Raw genomic sequence first — 10,197 nt, forward strand, 5'->3', positions numbered from 1 at the left:
GCCCCGTTTTCTACTAAAAATATGCTTTCCAGTAGTAAAATACCAACATTTTAAATTCACATGGCAGTTCTAGTATTTTTCCTAATTTGGTCTTTGTTTTAAAAGTATAGTTTACCTTATTTGAAGACCAAAATTACATTTTTTAAATTGAAATATAGTAATATTCCTTTAGCCTTCTCCTTTTCAGCTGATTTTAAGCTGTCAAAGTCCTAATGGTTAACTATCAGTGCCACAAAATAATTTTTATTACCTATTTATTAAACTATGAAATTATTACAAATCGTTTCAGTTCATCTGCTCTGGTTTTTTGTGTACCATCGCTTCCCTGGTCTATAATATCAGTCCCTGGGCCACCTAAAGTCACCTTCCTTTCTATGTTGGAGATGGCCATCTTGTTTGTGTGTGATTTTGTAGGACTGATCTGTGTCTCTTTATAGACCCCTATTATGAAATGCAAGGAGAGTTTTAAACCAGACAGCAGCTTCTAATGTTACCTTTTTATAATGGTGGAAGCCCGTAAAGTGACTATGATTTTAATATTATATGCTCTCTACAAGAATATCTTCATCCACTCACTTCTTCAGAAACTTGCTTTTATTAAGGTGATTTGAATTACAACCAATATACACAAAAGGTAACTTAATCAGTTTCTCAACACCCAGAAACTAAACATAATCAGATAAAATAACATCTTGACTTCGTTATGACATGTTCCAGATTAAAAACACCATTATATAAAATCATATAGTCAATCAGTTTTCAAGCACCTAAAAAAATTGTTTTCCTGAATAAAAATCACCTTAGAGAAATACAAAATTCAGGGCAATTCTAAATACACTGTCACTCTGTTGTCTTTGGTGCTTTTTTATATAACCTGAAGAGAAAATCATCAAAAGGCAGAGATTTGGTGGCAAAGTATGTGCACTCTGATGTTTGGAGAGAGAGAGAGAGAGAGAGAGAATGTTATGCCACTTTTATTCCCTGCTTTCCAAAGCAGCCCTATAACACAATTCCAGACAACTTCTCCAGGCTGGCTTAACATCATTCTCCCTGGGTGACTTTCATAGAAATCCACTATGAACCTGGGACAACGTCAGTCCCTACACAAATACACACAGAAAGGAACAGTCATCCCATACCACCCAAAGGAGGGAAAGTCAATCTGCAACCTAAACCAAGTGGCAAACAATGGCAAGTAAAAAAGAAAGAGGGCTGTAATTCTGACTCCTTGAATTAGACAGAGGATACAGTACTTTGCTTTTCACAACCAAACTTCCTGAGTTAATTTATAATGACAATGACCTATCCCTCAACATGCATCAATCTTTTATGCCTGCAATATCTCTATCCAGCTACTCTACAAATTCTGCATCTTAAAACAGAAAACCAAATACCACATGTTCTCATTTATAAGTTGGGTACATGTGGTCATAAAAATGAAAACAGTAGTCAATGGGAAGACAAGAGTAGGGAGGCAGGATGAGGAGTAAAGATGGAAAAAAACTACCTAGTTGGTACTATGCTCACTAGCTGGGTGATGTGTTCCAAACCTCAGCATCATGCAATATGCCCATGTAACAAACCTGCACATGTGCCCGCTGTTCTAAAATAAAAGTTGGAAACAAAATAAAGCTACCACACACACACACACACACACACACACACACACCCCGCGTCTTACGTACTAATCACCTACAAGTCATCAAAAGGAAGATTCTTCCCCTCCCACAACCTCATCTCTCTATGGCCAACCACCTCCTCTTTCTAGAAAACCTCTGCTTGCTCAGTTCCTGAGCATTCTGCCATGCTAATTTTACTTCTTGAACGGCTCCTCCTCTTTCTCACTTTCCTCTCCCAAGCCCCCTCACTGCTCCCTGAGCAGTTGTTCTTTGCCTTCCTCTCCAGTCTTACCCACCTTTCGCTGTTTCAGTTGTGCTTAAGATTTTCAGGACCTGTATCTATGTGAGTGGCTCCCAAATCGCTGTCTATGGTGCCAGCTTCTCAAAAAATTCCCATACTGATTTTCCAAATGCTTTCTGGATATCGTGTCAGCACCTCCAACTCAAAATACACAACACAGTAAATCCTAGAAAGGATTTTTATTACATGCACTTCTACTCTCTCAATTACACAGACTCAACTCTCTCCTTCATCTCTAATATTCGACTAGTTGCAAAATCCTGTCAGTTTCAACTCCTCAGTATTTCTAGCTTCTATGTCTTCATTTCACCTGCCATTGCCCCAGTTCAGGCACTTGTCTCGCCTAGAACCCTGCTTTTATTTTACTCTCTTCCTCAATCCATATTACAGAATGGGAAAAAATTACAAGCAACATGATGATAGAGACTGGGTTTTTATCATTGTCCACCCAGTGCCTCGCATGCTCCATCCCAAAGATTAAATTATTTTTTAATTTATATAAACACAGTTCTGATCATGTCTTTTCCTGTTTCAACATTCCTCTGGTCCTCAGTATTTTCCTGATTAAAGAAATAAATTTTCGGTGCCTACAGGGACCCTGACTCATGCTAATAAATTCACAAGAGATTTACTGGTAAACCAGACTATGGCTTTGTGAATTTCTTGTAGAAATTATGCCTGATTTAAGAACCAAGACCACATTGGTGGGCTAATAGGAAAGAGGATATATATTAAGCGACTCAGTGAATAGAGAGTTATCAACCTTGTTAGTAGTTGTCTGTGTGCTAGGTTACTTCTCTTACTAGACTGAAGTCTCTTTGAGCCTTTTATTCCTGGTATCTCCCTTATGCACTGAAGTGCCCATCACAAAATCAGCGCTTAGTAGAGAACTGTTGGATGAAGCAGTGAATGATTCTAAACCAAGGGGATCAAATGATCAGAGGAATATTTCCATCAATCTGGACCAACAGGATGGATTGCTCTCCTTCACGCCAGGAATATTTCTGCCTGTTAAAAGACTATCCTCTGTCCTGGGCATCTGTGAAAACTGTGGTGAATTTTTACTCCTTCCTCTTCTCCACACAGATCCCTGTTTTATGCTCTTCGTAGCTCTATCTCATTGTCAAGGTAAAATCCAAATGGGTAGATAATCCTTCATTGATTTGTTTTACAAGTTATTTTTCAGGTGGTATCCTGGTGTCTATTTGGACCACCTTGCTAAATTTGAGAAATACCAAAATCAATTTAAATAAACATGCTTTGAGGGGTGGCTTTTTTTTTTTTTTTTTTTTTATCATTTCAAGAATAAAATGTTCTGGCCTTGTTTTTTTAAAAGAAATACTTTTTTGGGTAAACAATGACCATGTGAATGGAAAGAGATTTCAGGGAGGTCCTGGTGACCTAAGGTAAGGGAGGGAAGTTTGAGCTTGACCCATGTTTGGACCCATGTTTGGTCACTAATGGATTATGGGAAATGTAAGTTGAGGGACAGGTTTTTGGGGGGGAGATGGTAGTTTGAGTTTTGACATCAGGAATGTGTGGTATTTATTAGACATAGGTGGATAGAGCCAGAGGCATTGGTGCTCATGAGAGAAGTCCAGGCTACAGCTGAATGACTAGGATCTGGAGACGGAGAGGCAGCACAGCAGGCAGGTAAGTGTATTAACTCTGGAGCCAAATTGCCAGGTTCAAATCCCAATTCTGCTGCTAAATAGCTGTATAACCAGGTCAATGTTGTTAACCTCTCTATACTTCCATTTCTTTACCTCTAAAACTGGCTTTAAAATCCCTATCACGGCCAGGCACAGTAGCTCACACCTGTAATCCCAGCACTTTGGGAGGACAAGGCGGGTGGATCAGTTGAGGTCAGGAGTTCGAGACCAGCCTGGTCAACATGATGAAACCCCATCTCTACCAAAAATACAAAAATTAGCCAGGTGTGGTGGCATGTGCCTGTAACTCGGGAGACTGGGGCAGGAGAATTATTTGAACCCGGGAAGCAGAGGTTGCAGTGAGCCGAGATCATGCCACTGCACTCCAGCCTGTGAGACAGAGCAAGACTCCATCTCAGAAAAGAAAAAATAAATAAATAAAAAATCCCTACCTCTTAGCTTGTCATGAGAATTAAATGTCATGAGAACAGTGCCTGGCACATAGTAAACACTAGATAGTCATTTGTTATAATTATTTACTTAATAGTTGAAGGTTTGAGGGTGGATGAGATCACCCAAAGAGAATATGTAAAATAAGAAGAAAAGAACATAATGAGAGAGACCTCTGCAGAATGCCAGCTCAGACTAGATACTTAGACATAAAATAATACTATAAGGTTCTCAGTCCCAAGAAGTTTATAATCCTATGGGAAAGACAGCATAACTTCTGCTGTAATCAATGCTTGAGGACAATGGGAGAGGAGAATTAAAAAGGAGAAGATTTTGAGAAACAAACAGAATCTCTATTCAGGCAACACGTCCTGGCAGAAGTACTGAATGGAAAAGGAAGATAGAAATGAGGGAGAAATTATTCCTTCCATATTAAGGCTAAGCTTATAAAAATAATGATTGGTGATGTGCCCGTTGGTTTCTGCATTACCTGAAACCTCAATCTAGAGCTGAACCTCCAGCGTTTGCCTTCAGGGGTCATCAGTCCTGGGTGCTCTCTGCACTGGGGGAGGAGGGTTGCATGTGAACCAATCTGGTGCTGGAGCTGAGCAGAAATGTATGCAAAAATCAAAAACAAACCCAAAAGCCAGTACACCTCATACAGAGCAATTGCGTTCAACCCTGTTTGACAATCTCCCTCCTCCTATTTATAACTTCTTCCCCTTTATTAAAGTTTCCAATGATGTCACCTTGCACTGCTTTGGGCAAATGTGTTTACTCTTGCCTGCTCAGATCCAACCCACCACAAAGTGCAGTAAGTGCCAGGGTTTGACCAGGAAAAAAAGAAGCCAATTGCCAGCAAGGTTCACAGGACTGGTAAATAGAGGCAGCACCAATGACTCAATGCAACTTGGGACAGCTCAAGGGAAAAGACTGTCTGGGTCTTTTGTCTTCACCAAGACTTGGAAGAGGCCTCCATGGCCATGTCCACCACAGGGTGTAAATCCCCATGGTGGGTATGACCATGGAGGAGACCTGGGTTTTGCTCTTGTTGCCCAGGCTGGGGTGCAATGACGCAATCTTGGCTCACTGCAACCTCTGCCTCCCAGGTGCAAGTGATTCTCCTGCCTCAGCCTCCTGAGTAGCTGGGATTGCAGGTGCCCACTGCCAAGCTCGGCTAATTTTTGTATTTTTAGTAGAGATGGGGTTTTACCACATTGGCCAGGCTGGTCTCCAACCTCTGACCTCAGATGATTCACCAGCCTTGGCCTCCCAAAGTGCTGGGATTACAGCAGTAAGCCATCACACCTGGCCTCCCTCTATGACTTTGATCAAATCACTTAACTGCATGAGTTTTAATTTCCATGTCACTAAACGGAGAGGTCAGGTTAGATGATCCAGAAGGTGTCTTCCAACATTTAGCATCTCTTAAATATGGTCATATCCTGTATTATTCTGGTGGGTGAGATTATGCTGAAGTAACAAAAAAAACAATTTTTCCACCTTTCACTGTAATCTAGATTTATTATTGTTTCATGCAAAGCCAGCTGCAGGTTTGGGCACCCATCCAGAGCCATTGCTTTTCATGCAGTAACTCACTGTTCCAGGCTGACACAGGCTCCACCCATTACCTATACCTTCTGGAACGCATGTTCTTTTCAGTGACGTGCAGGTGAAGAGAGTGACTCGGGAATCCTGTGTGGACTTTTCACTGACTCAACTCAGAGGTGACATATATCACTTGTACTCTGTTTACAGAGAATGAATTACATGGCCCTGCCCAGCCCCTGTCGATAAGAGAGGAGTAGTGGGAGAGGGGTTGAGAAGTGGAACCTTCCATGTTCTCAGAAGAGGAGGAGAACTGAATATTGGTGAATACTGGTAATGTCTAGACACAGCCTCTGTCAAACACAGATACTTATAATTTTCACAGCTGCTTTATAAGCAGTTCTGACAATGTTTTGAAGACAGTAGAGAAGATATTACTACCTGTGTTTGGGGAAATGTACCAGAAAGGTTGAGCAACATTTGCAATGTCACAGAGCTGCCTAATGTCTGAGATGGGGCTAGATTCTGTGTCCCCATGCTGTCAGCTTCCTAGTGATTAAAAGAATACCAGATTTTATCTCAGAAGACCTGCATTTGAATCCTGATCTTTTATTTCACTGACCAGCAATTGACTTCCTTGAGCCTCACCCTTCTTTTTTTAATCACTCCTATTTTATTTTATTTTATTATTTATTATTTTCTTATTTTTCCATATGTTATTGGGGAACAGGTGGTGTTTGGTTACATGAGTAAGTTCTTTAGTGGTGATTTGTGAGATTTTGGTGCACTCGTCACCCTAGCAGTAGACACTGCCCCTTATTTGTAGTCTTTTATCCCTCGCCCTCCTCCCATCTTCCCCTCAAATCTTTGAGGAGCCTCAACTTTCTTACCTGGATTAAGAGTATTGTAGATCTATCTCACAGTTTCCTTGGGAAGATTAAATCAGATATCAAAGGGAAAGTGTCTGTCATGGAGCAAAAAATATATATATATGTGTGTGTGTATATATATACGCATATATATACACACACACGCACTCACGCACGCGCACACACACACACACATATATATAATGCTACTCCATAAAGTGCTGGGAAAAATATGACATCCCCAGAGAGGTGTTACATTTTCCCTAGCACCTAGAGAAGTGCCTAGAACAAAGGAGAAGCTCAAAGCACAGGGTTGCAAAGGTGTGTGTGCATGTAAAAAGTGCTGAATAAGTATCATGCACTGTGGTTGCTATACTTTTTGTTCCTTTTGGGTAATGGAAGGATGAGAGAGAGGAAGAAAGGGAGGGAGGCTAGATAAAGAGAGGACAGGCAAAGGAAAACTATTAAAAACAGGAAAGAGGTATAGTTATTGATGTGAAGGATTTTTCAATCACGTTTCTTAGCAAGAGAATTCAAGGCAGGAAAATAAATTCATAGGAACAGCAAAACAAGAGCTTAGCCCTGCATTGAATGCGACAGGGCAAGTGCAAGGAAAGGATTGCAAATGATGCAAGGGGGATGCGTGAAGAGAGGACAGGCTTGGGCAAGACCAAAGGAGAACAGTGGTGTCCCTGCACCCCCTCCCCTACCCATGAATAGAGGCTGCCATGGACTCAAAGCTCATCTTCTGAGCCGAGGACCAAACCTCAGCTTCCGAGACTGGCCCTAATGATCCATGCTAGTGGGCCATAGACTCCTTCCATTGAGTGACCTTAGCTGGTTATCTCCATGGTAACGGCACACATCTCAAACTGTTCCTTCCTGTGTGGGAGGAAACATTTCAGAAATGGGGGAAGGCTGAATTTAACAGTGGTTTTTCCCTCTTGTGACCCTTCTCCTTTGGCAAAGCGTGCACTTTTTTTGAGCACACTGCAGTCTCCTGAGGAAAGCGTCCATAGAAGAGGATGTTTTGGGACTTTATTTGCAGATGCATGCCCAGGACACATTTTTAAAGTAGAAGCCTGAATCTGCTTTTCTTTGAGTATTTCTCAGGGCGTTCCACCGTTCTTTTGAAAAACTCCCCAAAGAGAAAAGCCACCATGCTGTCTTCGTGTTGAAAGAGAGAGCTCAGAAAGGTTAGGTAGCTTCCCCAGAGCTACAAGCAACAGTAGCAGAGTTAGGCTAGAAAGCCAGATGTAAGGCTGAGGCGCCACTGACCACTATTTACTCCCTACCTCCCTGCGTTTCAGGTGCAGCCTGAGCCACCATCCTGGCCGACTGGCTGACAGGTCTCCCTCCAGCCCTAGACTCTGCCTCTGGTCCCATGACCCATGATACGTCCTGTGATTTTCTTCAGCACAGTGTGCAGACTCTAAGGGCATGAGGCAAAGGTATGCTCTGCCTGAAACTGGAGCTTAAGTTACATTTTAAGCTCCATGTTCTGTTTGTTCCACAATGTTTATGGTAAGAGCAGCATTTTACAGGATGATAAATTACCCTTGTTTAGCTGAGCCCTAGAAGTGCATGTCTGACCATGAAACCCTCCAGTCGCAGCTCTGAAAGGCACCGGGGGTTCCACTTTCCAACCAGAATCATGAACCAAGAGCATTCATTCCTTGGCTTGACTTCAGCCTTTCCCGGTAGATTTGATCCCATGATTTTACCCATGAAAGAAATATTTTACTGTGTAACATCCCTGCCTGACTCTGACGTACAAAGGTGTAATTAGAACAGGGTGGAGCAGGCAGGATGATCTATTTACCTCATCCCTAACATTTAAGTGCTTTCAAAATATGGTTTTAATATCTTAGGTGAACAGGGCCAAATTCTCTTCTCAGTTTTTCACATGCATGAGTAAATCCACACAGACTAAACCCCTTGGGCCTTAGGTTCTGCTTAGAAGATCTTTTTTTTTTCTTTCTTTTAAAGAAAACAAATATCCCATTAAAACGACAAAGTGTACTCTGCATATTTTTAGGACAATTAGAGTTTAGAATTCCCTCTCCTTCCGCCCATGGCTTAAAAAAATAAAAAAAATCTTAACCATTTCCTTGTGAAGAATGACATTAAACTGGGATAAATGGAAAGGCTGTCTTGCCTTTTAAAATAATCTTCTCGTCTTACATCACCAAAGTACCAACTGGTGGATCAGGGCCCTTGATATGGTATGGGAAGGATCCAGGCTCCACTGTACTGTTGCCAGGTAAATTCTTTAGGTAGACAGTTACTAGTGAACTGAATGGAAACGTTTACTTGAAACAGAAAAGTCAATCTCACAGGAAGCAGAGAAACATAAAAGTAAGGATGCTTCCTACCATTTGCTGGATTCAAAAACAAGTCATGCAAATAAAATTATGAAGAAGTGGCTGCTGCAGGCTGGCCATGGTCTCAGCCTGTGGGCAAGAGATACAGACAGACAGAGTGGGAGGTGCTGGAATCAGTCCCAGTCTGAAGGAGACCAGGAAAGGGAGGAGAGTCAACCCCAACCCCACACTTTGTGCTTCACTGTGTTGGTAAGTTTGTGTTGCTGTTCATACAGCCAGCAACTCTTTGCCCATTAGCAGGTGCTGCTGGGCCACGTGTGGATAATATTTGCCAAGACAACACACAGGTCAAACGTTTTCTTGCAACCAAGCTTGGAGCAACATCTTAGCAGCAATTGCGCTGTCACTGCATATTCAAAGTCCAAAGGCTCCAGGGCTGCCATATTTACACAGAGAAGTCCGTGTAAGACCATCTGCAGCTTGTTTTCCATTCATTACAAAGCATTTCAAAGGATGAAAAGCCAAGCCTCGTTCACCCCATGGTTCAGACAGAAATAAGATATGCCCTCAGGAGATACTAACTTGGGAGAGGAGCAAAATCCAGAGATGGTTTGGGAAATGTATCTGTGATGTCTTAGAAACTAAGAATTATATTGAAGAATCAAACAAATAATTCATGACTTCCCAGGAGGGAAAAAATGTGTTTATTTATTTAAATTAAAAAATATTGTGAAAATTACAAAGTGTTAAATACAAAAGACAATTCTATACAACTCAATAGAATAAGAAGGAAGTATATACATCACTTTTTAATAGGTGCAGAGAGACTTGCACCAAACTTCAGGATTAAGCAATGGAAAATGTGACAAGGCACATGTCCGTCGCAGTGAAATTTCAGAATTCAAGTGATTCCAGGCAAGAGGCCAAACTTAACTTGGCTTCTTTCAACTTAAACAGCCCCCTTTGGAGTAAATCCACACTGAATTTTAAAGTGAACGGAGGGCCTTTTCCCTCAAAACATAAATTTCCTTTAGCTGTATGTCAAAGCGGACTGATAAACCAGCTCCCACACTGTTAACCCTTCCACGGAAACAGTAGTTATTGCTGTGCCTCCAATTCATAAAGAGTATTTTCTTAAAAAAAATAAAATAAAATGGCTGGGTGCGGTGGCTCACGCTTGTAATCCCAGAACTTTGGTAGGCCGAGGTGGGAGGATCATTTGAGGCCAGGAGTTCGAGACCAGCCTGGCCAAAATGACGAAACCCCATCTCTACTAAAAAATAAAAAATTAGCCAGGCATGGTGGCAGGTGCCTGTAATCCCAGCTACTCAGGAGGCTGAGGCAGGAGAATCACTGGAACCCAGGAGGTGGAGGTTGCAGTGAGCCAAGATCACGCCACTGCACTCCAGCCTGGGCAACAGAGCAAGCCTCTGT

This window comes from Rhinopithecus bieti, unplaced genomic scaffold, assembly GCF_001698545.2.
Source record: "Rhinopithecus bieti isolate Rb0 unplaced genomic scaffold, ASM169854v2 scaffold_53432, whole genome shotgun sequence".
Lineage (NCBI taxonomy): Eukaryota > Metazoa > Chordata > Mammalia > Primates > Cercopithecidae > Rhinopithecus > Rhinopithecus bieti.